The sequence below is a fragment of the Electrophorus electricus genome, chromosome 14, assembly GCF_013358815.1.
Source record: "Electrophorus electricus isolate fEleEle1 chromosome 14, fEleEle1.pri, whole genome shotgun sequence".
NCBI classification, from domain to species: Eukaryota; Metazoa; Chordata; class Actinopteri; order Gymnotiformes; family Gymnotidae; genus Electrophorus; species Electrophorus electricus.
The window spans coordinates 1,642,940-1,667,714 of NC_049548.1; the positions used below are offsets into that span (position 1 = coordinate 1,642,940).

Here is a 24,775-nt window from a genome sequence, read left to right on the forward strand (position 1 = left end):
CAGTATACCAGGTAAAGTGACAGTGCATTACAACATTCACTTAGGTGTGCAGTGAATACAGAATAAAAATGACAAAAGACTGGATATTAATAATAATAATAATAATAATAAGTGCAATTCTAGCACTCAATACCACTCAGTAGCATCCTTACACAAAAATAACAATTGTGCAGTGTCATCGCAGTTGGTACGAATGATCTCCTGTACTGCTCCTTACTACAGTGGAGCTGATTGAGTCTGTGACAAAAAGTGCTCTGCTGTCTAGCCAGAAGATTATGGACAGGTTTTGAAGTATTATCGAGGATAGCCTTGAGTTTGTCGTCTGTCCTCATTTTAACCACAATGTCAAAACTGTCCAGAGAGCAGCCAAGGACTAAGCCAGCCTTCTTGATCAGTTTGTTGAGCTTGTTTGTCTCTCGTCCTCTGATGCTACCTCCCCAACACACAACTGCAAAAAGGAAACTCTACTAATCCCCTTCCTGTACACAGCTTCTGAATTGCCCTTCCAGTCCAGTTTCTTGTCGAGGAAGACACCCAAGTATTTGTATGTTACCTCCTACTCAATAGGAAACCGATGTCATGGGAAACCGGTGCTGACAAAGGTGCACAAAACAGAATACCTCTAGTAGAGTGGAAAAAACTTTCCATCATTCGACGACAGTGGTCCTAACTTGGGGGCCATAGTACTGCAACTTTTAGTGTCTTTGCTGCTCTAACAAGCAACCAAAGGGCCACAGTACTTAAGCATTTAGTGTCTTTGCTACTGTGGCAATCAACAATTCACTTAAGATGCACTGTATAATCTGCAGAAAAGTGCATACAGGTGTGTCAAAGTGGGAACTGTGCTTTGGCCATCCAAGAGCAAGGTTTGGCACATGTATGCTACGTACGCCTTGGACTTATCACGTACACTGATGCTAAGTTGTTGGAACTCTTAGGACTCCAACAATACCCCTGCTACAATGGTGCCATGTGGAACGAACACCTTATTGAAAGCCTCGCTGATAAAAGTTATGCATTCTTCAACTTATACAGGTCACAGTTGTCATGGGAAATCGGTGCTGACAAATGTGCACAAAACAGCCTTCCTCTAGTAGAGTGGCCAAAGGTTTCATTCATTTGATGACAGTGGTGCTCAATTGGGGGCCACAGTACTGCAACTTTTATTATCTTTACTTCTCTAACAAGTAATCTTACACTCAAGATAGGACTTTTACTTTGTCAGAGTTGACCCACGTGCAACAAAGTGGGACCGGTGGTGTGGCACTCTATGAATCTTGATTGACAAAAGTATGTTACGTAGGACACTGAGTTCCACCTGATTCTCAGCAGTTGGAACTCATCACACCAAAGAATCATCTGCTGCACTGGGAGAATTTGGAAAAAGTACCTGAATGTGAACGTTATAGATTCTTCAACTGATTCAGAATGAAATGAAAACACAGAAGAACAAGTGGCAACTCATGCTAAATGTTGGCAAAAGTACTCTGCCAACCAGTTTCTTGGGTAACCAGTATCAAAAATAAGGCAAGGAAAGCTTGCATCAGGTAGTGTGACAGAGCAATCCAAGGTGTTGGATTAAGGCTCTAGTCCTTTCAGGGGGATGGGTTCAAGGCCGACTGCTGCCAGTAAACACTAAACTTTTGAGAAACCACTGAAGCACTCGCGCGCACACACAGCTACTTTGAGCAAAAACGTTGGTCCATATATGGAAAGATTCAATAGGAGGACTCATATGACTGTAGCAGAGAGCCATGCCAAGATCCTTGTCTAACATTACCTTTATTTGCAACAATCAATTCAAGATTGGGCAAAGGACTTGACCAGGATGTGTGAAAGTACAGACTCCTTCTTTCACAAATATGTTGAAAAGCCTCTGCTTTCGGGTAGCGTGGCCGAGTGGTCTAAGGCGCTGGATTTAGGCTCCAGTCTCTGTGGAGGCGTGGGTTCAAATCCCACCGCTGCCACTTTGTGTTTTAAAAAGACCGTTGCTTAGTCATGAACCTTGTCTACAGTGTCTCTCGAAAGATTCCTCGTCCCAATAGAGATTGATGAAGCAACCCCAAATGCTGCTGTTGATGCCTGAGTGCTTGGAAAGACTTTGGTTTCAGCACTCAAATGTGGCCTCATACACTGCCATGAAACCCTTGCTGCAAAAGCAGCATTTACATAGAGCACTTTGTTGAAACCCAGCTGATAAAAGTTCTGGATTCTTCATCTTTTTCAGTTCATCATCCATACATAGGCCATGGACTTATCACATACAGTGATGCTAAGTTGTTGGAACGCTTAGGACTCCCAACGATACCCTTGCTATATTGGCGCTGTTTGGAACAAACATGTTTTTGATAACCTCTCTGACAAAAGTTAGGCATTCTTCAACTGAAACAGGTGGACAGGCGACCAAAGAAGAGAAAGTGGTGACAGAACCTACCTTTTGACAAAAGTACTTTGGCCACAGTAGATAGATAGATAGATAGATAGATAGATAGATAGATAGATAGATAGATAGATAGATAGATAGATAGATAGATAGATAGATAGATAGATAGATAGATAGATAGATAGATAGATAGATAATCGCTATATTTCATCCCAGAGGGAAATTGAAACATTGAAGTAGCACAAAAAACATAAATGTTATATATATATATATATATATATACAATATATAAAAATAAGAATGTAAAAGAATAAGAAACAACATATATTGTATATGACTTGTGCAAGTGTAAGAATGGTAAGGTGTTCGATCCTTCCGATCTTTCACTGTTTACAGTATACCAGGTAAAGTGACAGTGCATTACAACATTCACTTAGGTGTGCAGTGAATACAGAATAAAAATGACAAAAGACTGGATATTAATAATAATAATAATAATAATAAGTACAATTCTAGCACTCAATACCACTCAGTAGCATCCTTACACAAAAATAACAATTGTGCAGTGTCATCGCAGTTGGTACGAATGATCTCCTGTACTGCTCCTTACTACAGTGGAGCTGATTGAGTCTGTGACAAAAAGTGCTCTGCTGTCTAGCCAGAAGATTATGGACAGGTTTTGAAGTATTATCGAGGATAGCCTTGAGTTTGTCGTCTGTCCTCATTTTAACCACAATGTCAAAACTGTCCAGAGAGCAGCCAAGGACTAAGCCAGCCTTCTTGATCAGTTTGTTGAGCTTGTTTGTCTCTCGTCCTCTGATGCTACCTCCCCAACACACAACTGCAAAAAGGAAACTCTACTAATCCCCTTCCTGTACACAGCTTCTGAATTGCCCTTCCAGTCCAGTTTCTTGTCGAGGAAGACACCCAAGTATTTGTATGTTACCTCCTACTCAATAGGAAACCGATGTCATGGGAAACCGGTGCTGACAAAGGTGCACAAAACAGAATACCTCTAGTAGAGTGGAAAAAACTTTCCATCATTCGACGACAGTGGTCCTAACTTGGGGGCCATAGTACTGCAACTTTTAGTGTCTTTGCTGCTCTAACAAGCAACCAAAGGGCCACAGTACTTAAGCATTTAGTGTCTTTGCTACTGTGGCAATCAACAATTCACTTAAGATGCACTGTATAATCTGCAGAAAAGTGCATACAGGTGTGTCAAAGTGGGAACTGTGCTTTGGCCATCCAAGAGCAAGGTTTGGCACATGTATGCTACGTACGCCTTGGACTTATCACGTACACTGATGCTAAGTTGTTGGAACTCTTAGGACTCCAACAATACCCCTGCTACAATGGTGCCATGTGGAACGAACACCTTATTGAAAGCCTCGCTGATAAAAGTTATGCATTCTTCAACTTATACAGGTCACAGTTGTCATGGGAAATCGGTGCTGACAAATGTGCACAAAACAGCCTTCCTCTAGTAGAGTGGCCAAAGGTTTCATTCATTTGATGACAGTGGTGCTCAATTGGGGGCCACAGTACTGCAACTTTTATTATCTTTACTTCTCTAACAAGTAATCTTACACTCAAGATAGGACTTTTACTTTGTCAGAGTTGACCCACGTGCAACAAAGTGGGACCGGTGGTGTGGCACTCTATGAATCTTGATTGACAAAAGTATGTTACGTAGGACACTGAGTTCCACCTGATTCTCAGCAGTTGGAACTCATCACACCAAAGAATCATCTGCTGCACTGGGAGAATTTGGAAAAAGTACCTGAATGTGAACGTTATAGATTCTTCAACTGATTCAGAATGAAATGAAAACACAGAAGAACAAGTGGCAACTCATGCTAAATGTTGGCAAAAGTACTCTGCCAACCAGTTTCTTGGGTAACCAGTATCAAAAATAAGGCAAGGAAAGCTTGCATCAGGTAGTGTGACAGAGCAATCCAAGGTGTTGGATTAAGGCTCTAGTCCTTTCAGGGGGATGGGTTCAAGGCCGACTGCTGCCAGTAAACACTAAACTTTTGAGAAACCACTGAAGCACTCGCGCGCACACACAGCTACTTTGAGCAAAAACGTTGGTCCATATATGGAAAGATTCAATAGGAGGACTCATATGACTGTAGCAGAGAGCCATGCCAAGATCCTTGTCTAACATTACCTTTATTTGCAACAATCAATTCAAGATTGGGCAAAGGACTTGACCAAGATGTGTGAAAGTACAGACTCCTTCTTTCACAAATATGTTGAAAAGCCTCTGCTTTCGGGTAGAGTGGCGGAGTGGTCTAAGGCGCTGGATTTAGGCTCCAGTCTCTGTGGAGGCGTGGGTTCAAATCCCACCGCTGCCACTTTGTGTTTTAAAAAGACCGTTGCTTAGTCATGAACCTTGTCTACAGTGTCTCTCGAAAGATTCCTCGTCCCAATAGAGATTGATGAAGCAACCCCAAATGCTGCTGTTGATGCCTGAGTGCTTGGAAAGACTTTGGTTTCAGCACTCAAATGTGGCCTCATACACTGCCATGAAACCCTTGCTGCAAAAGCAGCATTTACATAGAGCACTTTGTTGAAACCCAGCTGATAAAAGTTCTGGATTCTTCATCTTTTTCAGTTCATCATCCATACATAGGCCATGGACTTATCACATACAGTGATGCTAAGTTGTTGGAACGCTTAGGACTCCCAACGATACCCTTGCTATATTGGCGCTGTTTGGAACAAACATGTTTTTGAAAACCTCTCTGACAAAAGTTAGGCATTCTTCAACTGAAAGAGGTGGACAGGCGACCAAAGAAGAGAAAGTGGTGACAGAACCTACCTTTTGACAAAAGTACTTTGGCCACAGTACATAGATAGATAGATAGATAGATAGATAGATAGATAGATAGATAGATAGATAGATAGATAGATAGATAGATAGATAGATAGATAGATAGATAGATAGATAGATAGATAGATAGATAGATAGATAGATAGATAGATAATCGCTATATTTAATCCCAGAGGGAAATTGAAACATTGAAGTAGCACAAAAAACATAAATGTTATATATATATATATATATATACAATATATAAAAATAAGAATGTAAAAGAATAAGAAACAACATATATTGTATATGACTTGTGCAAGTGTAAGAATGGTAAGGTGTTCGATCCTTCCGATCTTTCACTGTTTACAGTATACCAGGTAAAGTGACAGTGCATTACAACATTCACTTAGGTGTGCAGTGAATACAGAATAAAAATGACAAAAGACTGGATATTAATAATAATAATAATAATAATAAGTACAATTCTAGCACTCAATACCACTCAGTAGCATCCTTACACAAAAATAACAATTGTGCAGTGTCATCGCAGTTGGTACGAATGATCTCCTGTACTGCTCCTTACTACAGTGGAGCTGATTGAGTCTGTGACAAAAAGTGCTCTGCTGTCTAGCCAGAAGATTATGGACAGGTTTTGAAGTATTATCGAGGATAGCCTTGAGTTTGTCGTCTGTCCTCATTTTAACCACAATGTCAAAACTGTCCAGAGAGCAGCCAAGGACTAAGCCAGCCTTCTTGATCAGTTTGTTGAGCTTGTTTGTCTCTCGTCCTCTGATGCTACCTCCCCAACACACAACTGCAAAAAGGAAACTCTACTAATCCCCTTCCTGTACACAGCTTCTGAATTGCCCTTCCAGTCCAGTTTCTTGTCGAGGAAGACACCCAAGTATTTGTATGTTACCTCCTACTCAATAGGAAACCGATGTCATGGGAAACCGGTGCTGACAAAGGTGCACAAAACAGAATACCTCTAGTAGAGTGGAAAAAACTTTCCATCATTCGACGACAGTGGTCCTAACTTGGGGGCCATAGTACTGCAACTTTTAGTGTCTTTGCTGCTCTAACAAGCAACCAAAGGGCCACAGTACTTAAGCATTTAGTGTCTTTGCTACTGTGGCAATCAACAATTCACTTAAGATGCACTGTATAATCTGCAGAAAAGTGCATACAGGTGTGTCAAAGTGGGAACTGTGCTTTGGCCATCCAAGAGCAAGGTTTGGCACATGTATGCTACGTACGCCTTGGACTTATCACGTACACTGATGCTAAGTTGTTGGAACTCTTAGGACTCCAACAATACCCCTGCTACAATGGTGCCATGTGGAACGAACACCTTATTGAAAGCCTCGCTGATAAAAGTTATGCATTCTTCAACTTATACAGGTCACAGTTGTCATGGGAAATCGGTGCTGACAAATGTGCACAAAACAGCCTTCCTCTAGTAGAGTGGCCAAAGGTTTCATTCATTTGATGACAGTGGTGCTCAATTGGGGGCCACAGTACTGCAACTTTTATTATCTTTACTTCTCTAACAAGTAATCTTACACTCAAGATAGGACTTTTACTTTGTCAGAGTTGACCCACGTGCAACAAAGTGGGACCGGTGGTGTGGCACTCTATGAATCTTGATTGACAAAAGTATGTTACGTAGGACACTGAGTTCCACCTGATTCTCAGCAGTTGGAACTCATCACACCAAAGAATCATCTGCTGCACTGGGAGAATTTGGAAAAAGTACCTGAATGTGAACGTTATAGATTCTTCAACTGATTCAGAATGAAATGAAAACACAGAAGAACAAGTGGCAACTCATGCTAAATGTTGGCAAAAGTACTCTGCCAACCAGTTTCTTGGGTAACCAGTATCAAAAATAAGGCAAGGAAAGCTTGCATCAGGTAGTGTGACAGAGCAATCCAAGGTGTTGGATTAAGGCTCTAGTCCTTTCAGGGGGATGGGTTCAAGGCCGACTGCTGCCAGTAAACACTAAACTTTTGAGAAACCACTGAAGCACTCGCGCGCACACACAGCTACTTTGAGCAAAAACGTTGGTCCATATATGGAAAGATTCAATAGGAGGACTCATATGACTGTAGCAGAGAGCCATGCCAAGATCCTTGTCTAACATTACCTTTATTTGCAACAATCAATTCAAGATTGGGCAAAGGACTTGACCAAGATGTGTGAAAGTACAGACTCCTTCTTTCACAAATATGTTGAAAAGCCTCTGCTTTCGGGTAGCGTGGCCGAGTGGTCTAAGGCGCTGGATTTAGGCTCCAGTCTCTGTGGAGGCGTGGGTTCAAATCCCACCGCTGCCACTTTGTGTTTTAAAAAGACCGTTGCTTAGTCATGAACCTTGTCTACAGTGTCTCTCGAAAGATTCCTCGTCCCAATAGAGATTGATGAAGCAACCCCAAATGCTGCTGTTGATGCCTGAGTGCTTGGAAAGACTTTGGTTTCAGCACTCAAATGTGGCCTCATACACTGCCATGAAACCCTTGCTGCAAAAGCAGCATTTACATAGAGCACTTTGTTGAAACCCAGCTGATAAAAGTTCTGGATTCTTCATCTTTTTCAGTTCATCATCCATACATAGGCCATGGACTTATCACATACAGTGATGCTAAGTTGTTGGAACGCTTAGGACTCCCAACGATACCCTTGCTATATTGGCGCTGTTTGGAACAAACATGTTTTTGAAAACCTCTCTGACAAAAGTTAGGCATTCTTCAACTGAAACAGGTGGACAGGCGACCAAAGAAGAGAAAGTGGTGACAGAACGTACCTTTTGACAAAAGTACTTTGGCCACAGTACATAGATAGATAGATAGATAGATAGATAGATAGATAGATAGATAGATAGATAGATAGATAGATAGATAGATAGATAGATAGATAGATAGATAGATAGATAGATAGATAGATAGATAGATAGATAGATAGATAGATAATCGCTATATTTAATCCCAGAGGGAAATTGAAACATTGAAGTAGCACAAAAAACATAAATGTTATATATATATATATATATATATATATATATATATATATATACAATATATAAAAATAAGAATGTAAAAGAATAAGAAACAACATATATTGTATATGACTTGTGCAAGTGTAAGAATGGTAAGGTGTTCGATCCTTCCGATCTTTCACTGTTTACAGTATACCAGGTAAAGTGACAGTGCATTACAACATTCACTTAGGTGTGCAGTGAATACAGAATAAAAATGACAAAAGACTGGATATTAATAATAATAATAATAATAATAAGTACAATTCTAGCACTCAATACCACTCAGTAGCATCCTTACACAAAAATAACAATTGTGCAGTGTCATCGCAGTTGGTACGAATGATCTCCTGTACTGCTCCTTACTACAGTGGAGCTGATTGAGTCTGTGACAAAAAGTGCTCTGCTGTCTAGCCAGAAGATTATGGACAGGTTTTGAAGTATTATCGAGGATAGCCTTGAGTTTGTCGTCTGTCCTCATTTTAACCACAATGTCAAAACTGTCCAGAGAGCAGCCAAGGACTAAGCCAGCCTTCTTGATCAGTTTGTTGAGCTTGTTTGTCTCTCGTCCTCTGATGCTACCTCCCCAACACACAACTGCAAAAAGGAAACTCTACTAATCCCCTTCCTGTACACAGCTTCTGAATTGCCCTTCCAGTCCAGTTTCTTGTCGAGGAAGACACCCAAGTATTTGTATGTTACCTCCTACTCAATAGGAAACCGATGTCATGGGAAACCGGTGCTGACAAAGGTGCACAAAACAGAATACCTCTAGTAGAGTGGAAAAAACTTTCCATCATTCGACGACAGTGGTCCTAACTTGGGGGCCATAGTACTGCAACTTTTAGTGTCTTTGCTGCTCTAACAAGCAACCAAAGGGCCACAGTACTTAAGCATTTAGTGTCTTTGCTACTGTGGCAATCAACAATTCACTTAAGATGCACTGTATAATCTGCAGAAAAGTGCATACAGGTGTGTCAAAGTGGGAACTGTGCTTTGGCCATCCAAGAGCAAGGTTTGGCACATGTATGCTACGTACGCCTTGGACTTATCACGTACACTGATGCTAAGTTGTTGGAACTCTTAGGACTCCAACAATACCCCTGCTACAATGGTGCCATGTGGAACGAACACCTTATTGAAAGCCTCGCTGATAAAAGTTATGCATTCTTCAACTTATACAGGTCACAGTTGTCATGGGAAATCGGTGCTGACAAATGTGCACAAAACAGCCTTCCTCTAGTAGAGTGGCCAAAGGTTTCATTCATTTGATGACAGTGGTGCTCAATTGGGGGCCACAGTACTGCAACTTTTATTATCTTTACTTCTCTAACAAGTAATCTTACACTCAAGATAGGACTTTTACTTTGTCAGAGTTGACCCACGTGCAACAAAGTGGGACCGGTGGTGTGGCACTCTATGAATCTTGATTGACAAAAGTATGTTACGTAGGACACTGAGTTCCACCTGATTCTCAGCAGTTGGAACTCATCACACCAAAGAATCATCTGCTGCACTGGGAGAATTTGGAAAAAGTACCTGAATGTGAACGTTATAGATTCTTCAACTGATTCAGAATGAAATGAAAACACAGAAGAACAAGTGGCAACTCATGCTAAATGTTGGCAAAAGTACTCTGCCAACCAGTTTCTTGGGTAACCAGTATCAAAAATAAGGCAAGGAAAGCTTGCATCAGGTAGTGTGACAGAGCAATCCAAGGTGTTGGATTAAGGCTCTAGTCCTTTCAGGGGGATGGGTTCAAGGCCGACTGCTGCCAGTAAACACTAAACTTTTGAGAAACCACTGAAGCACTCGCGCGCACACACAGCTACTTTGAGCAAAAACGTTGGTCCATATATGGAAAGATTCAATAGGAGGACTCATATGACTGTAGCAGAGAGCCATGCCAAGATCCTTGTCTAACATTACCTTTATTTGCAACAATCAATTCAAGATTGGGCAAAGGACTTGACCAAGATGTGTGAAAGTACAGACTCCTTCTTTCACAAATATGTTGAAAAGCCTCTGCTTTCGGGTAGCGTGGCCGAGTGGTCTAAGGCGCTGGATTTAGGCTCCAGTCTCTGTGGAGGCGTGGGTTCAAATCCCACCGCTGCCACTTTGTGTTTTAAAAAGACCGTTGCTTAGTCATGAACCTTGTCTACAGTGTCTCTCGAAAGATTCCTCGTCCCAATAGAGATTGATGAAGCAACCCCAAATGCTGCTGTTGATGCCTGAGTGCTTGGAAAGACTTTGGTTTCAGCACTCAAATGTGGCCTCATACACTGCCATGAAACCCTTGCTGCAAAAGCAGCATTTACATAGAGCACTTTGTTGAAACCCAGCTGATAAAAGTTCTGGATTCTTCATCTTTTTCAGTTCATCATCCATACATAGGCCATGGACTTATCACATACAGTGATGCTAAGTTGTTGGAACGCTTAGGACTCCCAACGATACCCTTGCTATATTGGCGCTGTTTGGAACAAACATGTTTTTGAAAAGCTCTCTGACAAAAGTTAGGCATTCTTCAACTGAAACAGGTGGACAGGCGACCAAAGAAGAGAAAGTGGTGACAGAACCTACCTTTTGACAAAAGTACTTTGGCCACAGTAGATAGATAGATAGATAGATAGATAGATAGATAGATAGATAGATAGATAGATAGATAGATAGATAGATAATCGCTATATTTAATCCCAGAGGGAAATTGAAACATTGAAGTAGCACAAAAAACATCAATGTTATATATATATATATATATATATATATATATATATATATACAATATATAAAAATAAGAATGTAAAAGAATAAGAAACAACATATATTGTATATGACTTGTGCAAGTGTAAGAATGGTAAGGTGTTCGATCCTTCCGATCTTTCACTGTTTACAGTATACCAGGTAAAGTGACAGTGCATTACAACATTCACTTAGGTGTGCAGTGAATACAGAATAAAAATGACAAAAGACTGGATATTAATAATAATAATAATAATAATAAGTACAATTCTAGCACTCAATACCACTCAGTAGCATCCTTACACAAAAATAACAATTGTGCAGTGTCATCGCAGTTGGTACGAATGATCTCCTGTACTGCTCCTTACTACAGTGGAGCTGATTGAGTCTGTGACAAAAAGTGCTCTGCTGTCTAGCCAGAAGATTATGGACAGGTTTTGAAGTATTATCGAGGATAGCCTTGAGTTTGTCGTCTGTCCTCATTTTAACCACAATGTCAAAACTGTCCAGAGAGCAGCCAAGGACTAAGCCAGCCTTCTTGATCAGTTTGTTGAGCTTGTTTGTCTCTCGTCCTCTGATGCTACCTCCCCAACACACAACTGCAAAAAGGAAACTCTACTAATCCCCTTCCTGTACACAGCTTCTGAATTGCCCTTCCAGTCCAGTTTCTTGTCGAGGAAGACACCCAAGTATTTGTATGTTACCTCCTACTCAATAGGAAACCGATGTCATGGGAAACCGGTGCTGACAAAGGTGCACAAAACAGAATACCTCTAGTAGAGTGGAAAAAACTTTCCATCATTCGACGACAGTGGTCCTAACTTGGGGGCCATAGTACTGCAACTTTTAGTGTCTTTGCTGCTCTAACAAGCAACCAAAGGGCCACAGTACTTAAGCATTTAGTGTCTTTGCTACTGTGGCAATCAACAATTCACTTAAGATGCACTGTATAATCTGCAGAAAAGTGCATACAGGTGTGTCAAAGTGGGAACTGTGCTTTGGCCATCCAAGAGCAAGGTTTGGCACATGTATGCTACGTACGCCTTGGACTTATCACGTACACTGATGCTAAGTTGTTGGAACTCTTAGGACTCCAACAATACCCCTGCTACAATGGTGCCATGTGGAACGAACACCTTATTGAAAGCCTCGCTGATAAAAGTTATGCATTCTTCAACTTATACAGGTCACAGTTGTCATGGGAAATCGGTGCTGACAAATGTGCACAAAACAGCCTTCCTCTAGTAGAGTGGCCAAAGGTTTCATTCATTTGATGACAGTGGTGCTCAATTGGGGGCCACAGTACTGCAACTTTTATTATCTTTACTTCTCTAACAAGTAATCTTACACTCAAGATAGGACTTTTACTTTGTCAGAGTTGACCCACGTGCAACAAAGTGGGACCGGTGGTGTGGCACTCTATGAATCTTGATTGACAAAAGTATGTTACGTAGGACACTGAGTTCCACCTGATTCTCAGCAGTTGGAACTCATCACACCAAAGAATCATCTGCTGCACTGGGAGAATTTGGAAAAAGTACCTGAATGTGAACGTTATAGATTCTTCAACTGATTCAGAATGAAATGAAAACACAGAAGAACAAGTGGCAACTCATGCTAAATGTTGGCAAAAGTACTCTGCCAACCAGTTTCTTGGGTAACCAGTATCAAAAATAAGGCAAGGAAAGCTTGCATCAGGTAGTGTGACAGAGCAATCCAAGGTGTTGGATTAAGGCTCTAGTCCTTTCAGGGGGATGGGTTCAAGGCCGACTGCTGCCAGTAAACACTAAACTTTTGAGAAACGACTGAAGCACTCGCGCGCTCACACAGCTACTTTGAGCAAAAACGTTGGTCCATATATGGAAAGATTCAATAGGAGGACTCAACTGCAACACACAACTGCAAAAAGGAAACTCTACTAATCCCCTTCCTGTACACAGCTTCTGAATTGCCCTTCCAGTCCAGTTTCTTGTCGAGGAAGACACCCAAGTATTTGTATGTTACCTCCTACTCAATAGGAAACCGATGTCATGGGAAACCGGTGCTGACAAAGGTGCACAAAACAGAATACCTCTAGTAGAGTGGAAAAAACTTTCCATCATTCGACGACAGTGGTCCTAACTTGGGGGCCATAGTACTGCAACTTTTAGTGTCTTTGCTGCTCTAACAAGCAACCAAAGGGCCACAGTACTTAAGCATTTAGTGTCTTTGCTACTGTGGCAATCAACAATTCACTTAAGATGCACTGTATAATCTGCAGAAAAGTGGATACAGGTGTGTCAAAGTGGGAACTGTGCTTTGGCCATCCAAGAGCAAGGTTTGGCACATGTATGCTACGTACGCCTTGGACTTATCACGTACACTGATGCTAAGTTGTTGGAACTCTTAGGACTCCAACAATACCCCTGCTACAATGGTGCCATGTGGAACGAACACCTTATTGAAAGCCTCGCTGATAAAAGTTATGCATTCTTCAACTTATACAGGTCACAGTTGTCATGGGAAATCGGTGCTGACAAATGTGCACAAAACAGCCTTCCTCTAGTAGAGTGGCCAAAGGTTTCATTCATTTGATGACAGTGGTGCTCAATTGGGGGCCACAGTACTGCAACTTTTATTATCTTTACTTCTCTAACAAGTAATCTTACACTCAAGATAGGACTTTTACTTTGTCAGAGTTGACCCACGTGCAACAAAGTGGGACCGGTGGTGTGGCACTCTATGAATCTTGATTGACAAAAGTATGTTACGTAGGACACTGAGTTCCACCTGATTCTCACCAGTTGGAACTCATCACACCAAAGAATCATCTGCTGCACTGGGAGAATTTGGAAAAAGTACCTGAATGTGAACGTTATAGATTCTTCAACTGATTCAGAATGAAATGAAAACACAGAAGAACAAGTGGCAACTCATGCTAAATGTTGGCAAAAGTACTCTGCCAACCAATTTCTTGGGTAACCAGTATCAAAAATAAGGCAAGGAAAGCTTGCATCAGGTAGTGTGACAGAGCAATCCAAGGTGTTGGATTAAGGCTCTAGTCCTTTCAGGGGGATGGGTTCAAGGCCGACTGCTGCCAGTAAACACTAAACTTTTGAGAAACCACTGAAGCACTCGCGCGCACACACAGCTACTTTGAGCAAAAACGTTGGTCCATATATGGAAAGATTCAATAGGAGGACTCATATGACTGTAGCAGAGAGCCATGCCAAGATCCTTGTCTAACATTACCTTTATTTGCAACAATCAATTCAAGATTGGGCAAAGGACTTCACCAAGATGTGTGAAAGTACAGACTCCTCTTTCACAAATATGTTGAAAAGCCTCTGCTTTCAGGGTAGCGTGGCCGAGTGGTCTAAGGCGCTGGATTTAGGCTCCAGTCTCTGTGGAGGCGTGGGTTCAAATCCCACCGCTGCCACTTTGTGTTTTAAAAAGACCGTTGCTTAGTCATGAACCTTGTCTACAGTGTCTCTCGAAAGATTCCTCGTCCCAATAGAGATTGATGAAGCATCCCCAAATGCTGCTGTTGATGCCTGAGTGCTTGGAAAGACTTTGGTTTCAGCACTCAAATGTGGCCTCATACACTGCCATGAAACCCTTGCTGCAAAAGCAGCATTTACATAGAGCACTTTGTTGAAACCCAGCTGATAAAAGTTCTGGATTCTTCATCTTTTTCAGTTCATCATCCATACATAGGCCATGGACTTATCACATACAGTGATGCTAAGTTGTTGGAACGCTTAGGACTCCCAACGATACCCTTGCTATATTGGCGCTGTTTGGAACAAACATGTTTTTGAAAACCTCTCTGACAAAAGTTAGGCATTCTTCAACTGAAACAGGTGGACAGGCGACCAAAGAAGAGAAAGTGGTGACAGAACCTACGTTTTGACAAAAGTACTTTGGCCACAGTACATAGATAGATAGATAGATAGATAGATAGATAGATAGATAGATAGATAGATAGATAGATAGATAGATAGATAGATAGATAGATAGATAGATAGATAGATAGATAGATAGATAGATAGATAGATAGATAATCGCTATATTTAAACCCAGAGGGAAATTGAAACATTGAAGTAGCACAAAAAACATAAATGTTATATATATATATATATATATATATATATATATATATATATATATACAATATATAAAAATAAGAATGTAAAAGAATAAGAAACAACATATATTGTATATGACTTGTGCAAGTGTAAGAATGGTAAGGTGTTCGATCCTTCCGATCTTTCACTGTTTACAGTATACCAGGTAAAGTGACAGTGCATTACAACATTCACTTAGGTGTGCAGTGAATACAGAATAAAAATGACAAAAGACTGGATATTAATAATAATAATAATAATAATAAGTACAATTCTAGCACTCAATACCACTCAGTAGCATCCTTACACAAAAATAACAATTGTGCAGTGTCATCGCAGTTGGTACGAATGATCTCCTGTACTGCTCCTTACTACAGTGGAGCTGATTGAGTCTGTGACAAAAAGTGCTCTGCTGTCTAGCCAGTAGATTATGGACAGGTTTTGAAGTATTATCGAGGATAGCCTTGAGTTTGTCATCTGTCCTCATTTTAACCACAATGTCAAAACTGTCCAGAGAGCAGCCAAGGACTAAGCCAGCCTTCTTGATCAGTTTGTTGAGCTTGTTTGTCTCTCGTCCTCTGATGCTACCTCCCCAACACACAACTGCAAAAAGGAAACTCTACTAATCCCCTTCCTGTACACAGCTTCTGAATTGCCCTTCCAGTCCAGTTTCTTGTCGAGGAAGACACCCAAGTATTTGTATGTTACCTCCTACTCAATAGGAAACCGATGTCATGGGAAACCGGTGCTGACAAAGGTGCACAAAACAGAATACCTCTAGTAGAGTGGAAAAAACTTTCCATCATTCGACGACAGTGGTCCTAACTTGGGGGCCATAGTACTGCAACTTTTAGTGTCTTTGCTGCTCTAACAAGCAACCAAAGGGCCACAGTACTTAAGCATTTAGTGTCTTTGCTACTGTGGCAATCAACAATTCACTTAAGATGCACTGTATAATCTGCAGAAAAGTGGATACAGGTGTGTCAAAGTGGGAACTGTGCTTTGGCCATCCAAGAGCAAGGTTTGGCACATGTATGCTACGTACGCCTTGGACTTATCACGTACACTGATGCTAAGTTGTTGGAACTCTTAGGACTCCAACAATACCCCTGCTACAATGGTGCCATGTGGAACGAACACCTTATTGAAAGCCTCGCTGATAAAAGTTATGCATTCTTCAACTTATACAGGTCACAGTTGTCATGGGAAATCGGTGCTGACAAATGTGCACAAAACAGCCTTCCTCTAGTAGAGTGGCCAAAGGTTTCATTCATTTGATGACAGTGGTGCTCAATTGGGGGCCACAGTACTGCAACTTTTATTATCTTTACTTCTCTAACAAGTAATCTTACACTCAAGATAGGACTTTTACTTTGTCAGAGTTGACCCACGTGCAACAAAGTGGGACCGGTGGTGTGGCACTCTATGAATCTTGATTGACAAAAGTATGTTACGTAGGACACTGGGTTCCACCTGATTCTCAGCAGTTGGAACTCATCACACCAAAGAATCATCTGCTGCACTGGGAGAATTTGGAAAAAGTACCTGAATGTGAACGTTATAGATTCTTCAACTGATTCAGAATGAAATGAAAACACAGAAGAACAAGTGGCAACTCATGCTAAATGTTGGCAAAAGTACTCTGCCAACCAGTTTCTTGGGTAACCAGTATCAAAAATAAGGCAAGGAAAGCTTGCATCAGGTAGTGTGACAGAGCAGTCCAAGGTGTTGGATTAAGGCTCTAGTCCTTTCAGGGGGATGGGTTCAAGGCCGACTGCTGCCAGTAAACACTAAACTTTTGAGAAACCACTGAAGCACTCGCGCGCACACACAGCTACTTTGAGCAAAAACGTTGGTCCATATATGGAAAGATTCAATAGGAGGACTCATATGACTGTAGCAGAGAGCCATGCCAAGATCCTTGTCTAACATTACCTTTATTTGCAACAATCAATTCAAGATTGGGCAAAGGACTTGACCAAGATGTGTGAAAGTACAGACTCCTTCTTTCACAAATATGTTGAAAAGCCTCTGCTTTCGGGTAGTGTGGCTGAGTGGTCTAAGGCGCTGGATTTAGGCTCCAGTGTCTGTGGAGGCGTGGGTTCAAATCCCACCGCTGCCACTTTGTGTTTTAAAAAGACCGTTGCTTAGTCATGAACCTTGTCTACAGTGTCTCTCGAAAGATTCCTCGTCCCAATAGAGATTGATGAAGCAACCCCAAATGCTGCTGTTGATGCCTGAGTGCTTGGAAAGACTTTGGTTTCAGCACTCAAATGTGGCCTCATACACTGCCATGAAACCCTTGCTGCAAAAGCAGCATTTACAAAGAGCACTTTGTTGAAACCCAGCTGATAAAAGTTCTGGATTCTTCATCTTTTTCAGTTCATCTTCCATACATAGGCCATGGACTTATCACATACAGTGATGCTAAGTTGTTGGAACGCTTAGGACTCCCAACGATACCCTTGCTATATTGGCGCTGTTTGGAACAAACATGTTTTTGAAAACCTCTCTGACAAAAGTTAGGCATTCTTCAACTGAAACAGGTGGACAGGCGACCAAAGAAGAGAAAGTGGTGACAGAACGTACCTTTTGACAAAAGTACTTTGGCCACAGTACATAGATAGATAGATAGATAGATAGATTAGATAGATAGATAGATAGATAGATAGATAGATAGATAGATAGATAGATAGATAGATAGATAGATAGATAGATAGATAGATAGATAGATAGATAGATAGATAGATAGATAGATAGATAGATAATCGCTATATTTAATCCCAGAGGGAAATTGAAACATTGAAGTAGCACAAAAAACATAAATGTTATATATATATATATATATATATATATATATATATATATATATATACAATATATAAAAATAAGAATGTAAAAGAATAAGAAACAACATATATTGTATATGACTTGTGCAAGTGTAAGAATGGTAAGGTGTTCGATCCTTCCGATCTTTCACTGTTTACAGTATACCAGGTAACGTGACAGTGCATTACAACATTCACTTAGGTGTGCAGTGAATACAGAATAAAATGACAAAAGACTGGATATTATAATAATAATAATAATAATAATAATAATAAGTACAATTCTAGTACTCAATACCACTCAGTAGCATCCTTACACAAAAATAACAATTGTACAGTGTCATCGCAGTTGGTACGAATGATCTCCTGTACTGCTCCTTAGTTACAGTGGAGCTGATTGAGTCTGTGACGAAAAGTGCTCTGCTGTCTAGCCATTAGATTATGGACGAGGTTTTGAAGTATTATCCGAGGATAGCCTTGAGTTTGTCGTCTGTCCTCATTTTAACCACAATGTCAAAACTGTTCAGAGAGCAGCCAAGGACTAAGCCAGCCTTCTTGATCAGTTTGTTGAGCTTGTTTGTCTCTCGTCCTCTGATGCTACCTCCCCAACACACAACTGCAAAAAGTAAACTCTACTATTCCCCTTCCTGTACACAGCTTCCTGAATTGCCCTTCCAGTCCAGTTTCTTGTCGAGGAATGACACACAAGTATTTGTATGTTACCATCCTACTCAATAGGAAACCTGATGTCATGGGAAACTGGTGCTGACAAAGGTCCACAAAACAGAATTACCTCTAGTAGAGTGGAAAAAACTTTCCATCATTCGACGACAGTGGTCCTAACTTGGGGGCCACTAGTACTGCAACTTTTAGTATTGCTTGCTGCTCTAACAAGCAACCAAAGGGCCACAGTACTGAAGCATTTAGTGTCTTTGCTACTGTAGGCAAGCAACAATTCACTTAAGATGCACCTGTATAATCTGCAGAAAAGTGGATACAGGTGTGTCAAAGTGGGAACTGTGCTTTGGCCATCCAAGAGCAAGGTTTGGCACATGTATGTTACGTACGCCTTGGACTTATCACGTACACTGATGCTAAGTTGTTGGAACTCTTAGGACTCCAACAATAGCCCCTGCTACAATGGTGCCATGTGGAACGAACACCTTATTGAAAGCCTCGCTGATAAAAGTTATGCATTCTTCAACTTATACAGGTCACAGGTTGTCATCGGAAATCGGTGCCTGACAAATGTGCACAAAACAGCCTTCCTCTAGTAGAGTGGCCAAAGGTTTCCTTCATTTGATGACAGTGGTGCTCAATTGGGGGCCACAGTACTGCAACTTTTATTATCTTTACTTCTCTAACAAGTAATCCTTACACTCAATATAGAACTTTTACTTTGTCAGAGTTGACCCACAGTGCAACAAAGTGGGACCGGTGGTGTGGCACTCTATGAATCTTGATTGACATAAAGTATGTTACGTAAGGACACTGAGTTCCACCTGATTCTCAGCCGTTGGAACTCATCAGACCAAAGAATCATCTGCTGCACTGGGAGAATTTGGAAAAAGTACCTGAATTGTGAACGTTATAGGATTCTTCAACTGATTCAGAATGAAATGAAAACACAGAAGAACAAGTGGAAACTCATGCTAAGTGTTGGCAAAAGTACTCTGCCAACCAGTTTCTTGGATAACCTAGTATCAAAAATAAGGCAAGGTAAGCTTGCATCAGGTAGTGTGACAGAGCAAGTCCAAGGTGTTGGATTAAGGATCTAGTCCTTTCAGGGTGATGGGTTCAGGTCCAACTGCTGCCAGTAAACACTAAACTAAACCACTGAAGCACTCGCGCACACACAGCTACTTTGAGCAAAAATGTTGGACCATATATGGAAAGATTCAATAGGAGGACTCATATGACTGTAGCAGAGAGCCATGCCAAGATCCTTGTCTAACATTACCTTTATTTGCAACAATCAATTCAAGATTGGGCAAAGGACTTGACCAAGATGTGTGAAAGTACAGACTCCTTCTTTCACAAATATGTTGAAAAGCCTCTGCTTTCGGGTAGCGTGGCCGAGTGGTCTAAGGCGCTGGATTTAGGCTCCAGTCTCTGTGGAGGCGTGGGTTCAAATCCCACCGCTGCCACTTTGAGTTTTAAAAAGACCGTTGCTTAGTCATGAACCTTGTCTACAGTGTCTCTCGAAAGATTCCTCGTCCCAATAGAGATTGATGAAGCAACCCCAAATGCTGCTGTTGATGCATGAGTGCTTGGAAAGACTTTGGTTTCAGCACTCAAATGTGGCCTCATACACTGCCATGAAACCCTTGCTGCAAAAGCAGCATTTACAAAGAGTACTTTGTTGAAACCCAGCTGATAAAAGTTCTGGATTCTTCATCTTTTTCAGTTCATCTTCCATACATAGGCCATGGACTTATCACATACAGTGATGCTAAGTTGTTGGAACGCTTAGGACTCCCAACGATACCCTTGCTATATTGGCGCTGTTTGGAACAAACATGTTTTTGAAAACCTCTCTGACAAAAGTTAGGCATTCTTCAACTGAAACAGGTGGACAGGCGACCAAAGAAGAGAAAGTGGTGACAGAACGTACCTTTTGACAAAAGTACTTTGGCCACAGTACATAGATAGATAGATAGATAGATAGATAGATAGATAGATAGATAATCGCTATATTTAATCCCAGAGGGAAATTGAAACATTGAAGTAGCACAAAAAACATAAATCTTATATATATATATATATATATATATATATATATATATATATATATATATATACAATATATAAAAATAAGAATGTAAAAGAATAAGAAACAACATATATTGTATATGACTTGTGCAAGTGTAAGAATGGTAAGGTGTTCGATCCTTCCGATCTTTCACTGTTTACAGTATACCAGGTAACGTGACAGTGCATTACAACATTCACTTAGGTGTGCAGTGAATACAGAAGAAAATGACAAAAGAGTGGATATTATTATTAATAATAATAATAATAATAATAATAATAATAATAATAATAAGTACAATTCTAGTACTCAATACCACTCAGTAACATCCTTACACAAAAATAACAATTGTACAGTGTCATCGCAGTTGGTACGAATGATCTCCTGTACTGCCCCTTAGTTACAGTGGAGCTGATTTGAGTCTGTGACGAAAAGTGCTCTGCTGTCTAGCCATTAGATTATGGACGAGTTTTGAAGTATTATCCAGGATAGCCTTGAGTTTGTCGTCTGTCCTCATTTTAACCACAATGTCAAAACTGTTCAGAGAGCAGCCAAGTACTAAGCCAGCCTTCTTGATCAGTTTGTTGAGCTTGTTTGTCTCTCGTCCTCTGATGCTACCTCCCCAACACACAACTGCAAAAAGTAAACTCTACTATTCCCCTTCCTGTACACAGCTTCCTGAATTGCCCTTCCAGTCCAGTTTCTTGTCGAGGATGACACACAAGTATTTGTATGTTACCATCCTACTCAATAGGAAACCTGATGTCATGGGAAACTGGTGCTGACAAAGGTGCACAAAACAGAATTACCTCTAGTAGAGTGGAAAAAACTTTCCATCATTCGACGACAGTGGTCCTAACTTGGGGGCCACTAGTACTGCAACTTTTAGTATTGCTTGCTGCTCTAACAAGCAACCAAAGGGCCACAGTACTGAAGCATTTAGTGTCTTTGCTACTGTAGCAAGCAACAATTCACTTAAGATGCACCTGTATAATCTGCAGAAAAGTGGATACAGGTGTGTCAAAGTGGGAACTGTGCTTTGGCCATCCAAGAGCAAGGTTTGGCACATGTATGTTACGTACGCCTTGGACTTATCACGTACACTGATGCTAAGTTGTTGGAACTCTTAGGACTCCAACAATGCCCCTGCTACAATGGTGCCATGTGGAACGAACACCTTATTGAAAGCCTCGCTGATAAAAGTTATGCATTCTTCAACTTATACAGGCCACAGGTTGTCATCGGAAATCGGTGCCGACAAATGTGCACAAAACAGCCTTCCTCTAGTAGAGTGGCCAAAGGTTTCCTTCATTTGATGACAGTGGTGCTCAATTGGGGGCCACAGTACTGCAACTTTTATTATCTTTACTTCTCTAACAAGTAATCCTTACACTCAATATAGAACTTTTACTTTGTCAGAGTTGACCCACAGTGCAACAAAGTGGGACCGGTGGTGTGGCACTCTATGAATCTTGATTGACATAAGTAATGTTACGAAGGACACTGAGTTCCACCTGATTCTCAGCCGTTGGAACTCATCAGACCAAAGAATCATCTGCTGCACTGGGAGAATTTGGAAAAAGTACCTGATTGTGAACGTTATGGATTCTTCAACTGATTCAGAATGAAATGAAAACACAGAAGAACAAGTGGAAACTCATGCTAAGTGTTGGCAAAAGTACTCTGCCAACCAGTTTCTTGGATAACTAGTATCAAAAATAAAGCAAGGTAAGCTTGCATCAGGTAGTGTGACAGAGCAGTCCAAGGTGTTGGATTAAGGATCTAGTCCTTTCAGGGTTGTGGGTTCAGGTCCAACTGCTGCCAGTAAACACTAAACAAACCAATGAAGCACTCGCGCACACACAGCTACTTTGAGCAAAAATGTTGGACCATATATGGAAAGATTCAATAGGAGGACTCATATGACTGTAGCAGAGAGCCATGCCAAGATCCTTGTCTAACATTACCTTTATTTGCAACAATCAATTCAAGATTGGGCAAAGGACTTGACCAAGATGTGTGAAAGTACAGACTCCTTCTTTCACAAATATGTTGAAAAGCCTCTGCTTTCGGGTAGCGTGGCCGAGTGGTCTAAGGCGCTGGATTTAGGCTCCAGTCTCTGTGGAGGCGTGGGTTCAAATCCCACCGCTGCCACTTTGAGTTTTAAAAAGACCGTTGCTTAGTCATGAACCTTGTCTACAGTGTCTCTCGAAAGATTCCTCGTCCCAATAGAGATTGATGAAGCAACCCCAAATGCTGCTGTTGATGCATGAGTGCTTGGAAAGACTTTGGTTTCAGCACTCAAATGTGGCCTCATACACTGCCATGAAACCCTTGCTGCAAAAGCAGCATTTACAAAGAGTACTTTGTTGAAACCCAGCTGATAAAAGTTCTGGATTCTTCATCTTTTTCAGTTCATCTTCCATACATAGGCCATGGACTTATCACATACAGTGATGCTAAGTTGTTGGAACGCTTAGGACTCCCAACGATACCCTTGCTATATTGGCGCTGTTTGGAACAAACATGTTTTTGAAAACCTCTCTGACAAAAGTTAGGCATTCTTCAACTGAAACAGGTGGACAGGCGACCAAAGAAGAGAAAGTGGTGACAGAACGTACCTTTTGACAAAAGTACTTTGGCCACAGTACATAGATAGATAGATAGATAGATAGATAGATAGATAGATAGATAGATAGATAGATAGATAATCGCTATATTTAATCCCAGAGGGAAATTGAAACATTGAAGTAGCACAAAAAACATAAATGTTATATATATATATATATATATATATATATATATATATATATATATATATATACAATATATAAAAATAAGAATGTAAAAGAATAAGAAACAACATATATTGTATATGACTTGTGCAAGTGTAAGAATGGTAAGGTGTTCGATCCTTCCGATCTTTCACTGTTTACAGTATACCAGGTAACGTGACAGTGCATTACAACATTCACTTAGGTGTGCAGTGAATACAGAAGAAAATGACAAAAGAGTGGATATTATTATTAATAATAATAATAATAATAATAATAATAATAATAATAATAATAATAAGTACAATTCTAGTACTCAATACCACTCAGTAACATCCTTACACAAAAATAACAATTGTACAGTGTCATCGCAGTTGGTACGAATGATCTCCTGTACTGCCCCTTAGTTACAGTGGAGCTGTTTGAGTCTGTGACGAAAAGTGCTCTGCTGTCTAGCCATTAGATTATGGACGAGTTTTGAAGTATTATCCAGGATAGCCTTGAGTTTGTCGTCTGTCCTCATTTTAACCACAATGTCAAAACTGTTCAGAGAGCAGCCAAGGACTAAGCCAGCCTTCTTGGTCAGTTTGTTGAGCTTGTTTGTCTCTCGTCCTCTGATGCTACCTCCCCAACACACAACTGCAAAAAGTAAACTCTACTATTCCCCTTCCTGTACACAGCTCCTGAATTGCCCTTCCAGTCCAGTTTCTTGTCGAGGATGACACACAAGTATTTGTATGTTACCACCTACTCAATAGGAAACTGGTGTCATGGGAAACTGGTGCTGACAAAGGTCCACAAATCAGATTACCTCTAGTAGAGTGGAAAAAACTTTCCATCATTCGACGACAGTGGTCCTAACTTGGGGGCCACATTAATGCAACTTTTAGTATTGCTGCTGCTCTAACAAGCAACCAAAGGGCCACAGTACTGAAGCATTTAGTGTCTTTGCTACTGTAGCAAGCAACAATTCACTTAAGATGCACCGTTTAATCTGCAGAAAAGTGGATACAGGTGTGTCAAAGTGGGAACTGTGCTTTGGCCATCCAAGAGCAAGGTTTGGCACATGTATGTTACGTACGCCTTGGACTTATCACGTACACTGATGCTAAGTTGTTGGAACTCTTAGGACTCCAACAATGCCCCTGCTACAATGGTGCCATGTGGAACGAACACCTTATTGAAAGCCTCGCTGATAAAAGTTATGCATTCTTCAACTTATACAGGCCACGGTTGTCATCGGAAATCGGTGCCGACAAATGTGCACAAAACAGCCTTCCTCTAGTAGAGTGGCCAAAGGTTTCCTTCATTTGATGACAGTGGTGCTCAATTGGGGGC

The 24,775-nt window shown here is 40.8% G+C and overlaps 8 non-coding genes across 8 annotated transcripts; all 8 read left to right on the top strand.

Moving 5' to 3' along the window:
* The first annotated feature begins 1,885 nt into the window (after positions 1–1,885).
* Positions 1,886–1,967, top strand: trnal-uag. The gene has a single exon. It is a non-coding gene; the product is annotated as a tRNA-Leu (tRNA).
* Positions 1,968–4,661: 2,694 nt separating this feature from the next.
* On the top strand, positions 4,662–4,743 carry trnal-uag. Its single transcript has one exon. It is a non-coding gene; the product is annotated as a tRNA-Leu (tRNA).
* Positions 4,744–7,455: 2,712 nt separating this feature from the next.
* On the top strand, positions 7,456–7,537 carry trnal-uag. The gene has a single exon. It is a non-coding gene; the product is annotated as a tRNA-Leu (tRNA).
* Positions 7,538–10,269: 2,732 nt separating this feature from the next.
* trnal-uag lies at positions 10,270–10,351 on the top strand. Its single transcript has one exon. It is a non-coding gene; the product is annotated as a tRNA-Leu (tRNA).
* Positions 10,352–14,313: 3,962 nt separating this feature from the next.
* On the top strand, positions 14,314–14,395 carry trnal-uag. The gene has a single exon. It is a non-coding gene; the product is annotated as a tRNA-Leu (tRNA).
* A 2,728-nt stretch (positions 14,396–17,123) lies between these two features.
* On the top strand, positions 17,124–17,205 carry trnal-uag. The gene has a single exon. It is a non-coding gene; the product is annotated as a tRNA-Leu (tRNA).
* A 2,771-nt stretch (positions 17,206–19,976) lies between these two features.
* Positions 19,977–20,058, top strand: trnal-uag. The gene has a single exon. It is a non-coding gene; the product is annotated as a tRNA-Leu (tRNA).
* A 2,677-nt stretch (positions 20,059–22,735) lies between these two features.
* trnal-uag lies at positions 22,736–22,817 on the top strand. Its single transcript has one exon. It is a non-coding gene; the product is annotated as a tRNA-Leu (tRNA).
* The last annotated feature ends 1,958 nt before the right edge of the window (positions 22,818–24,775 follow it).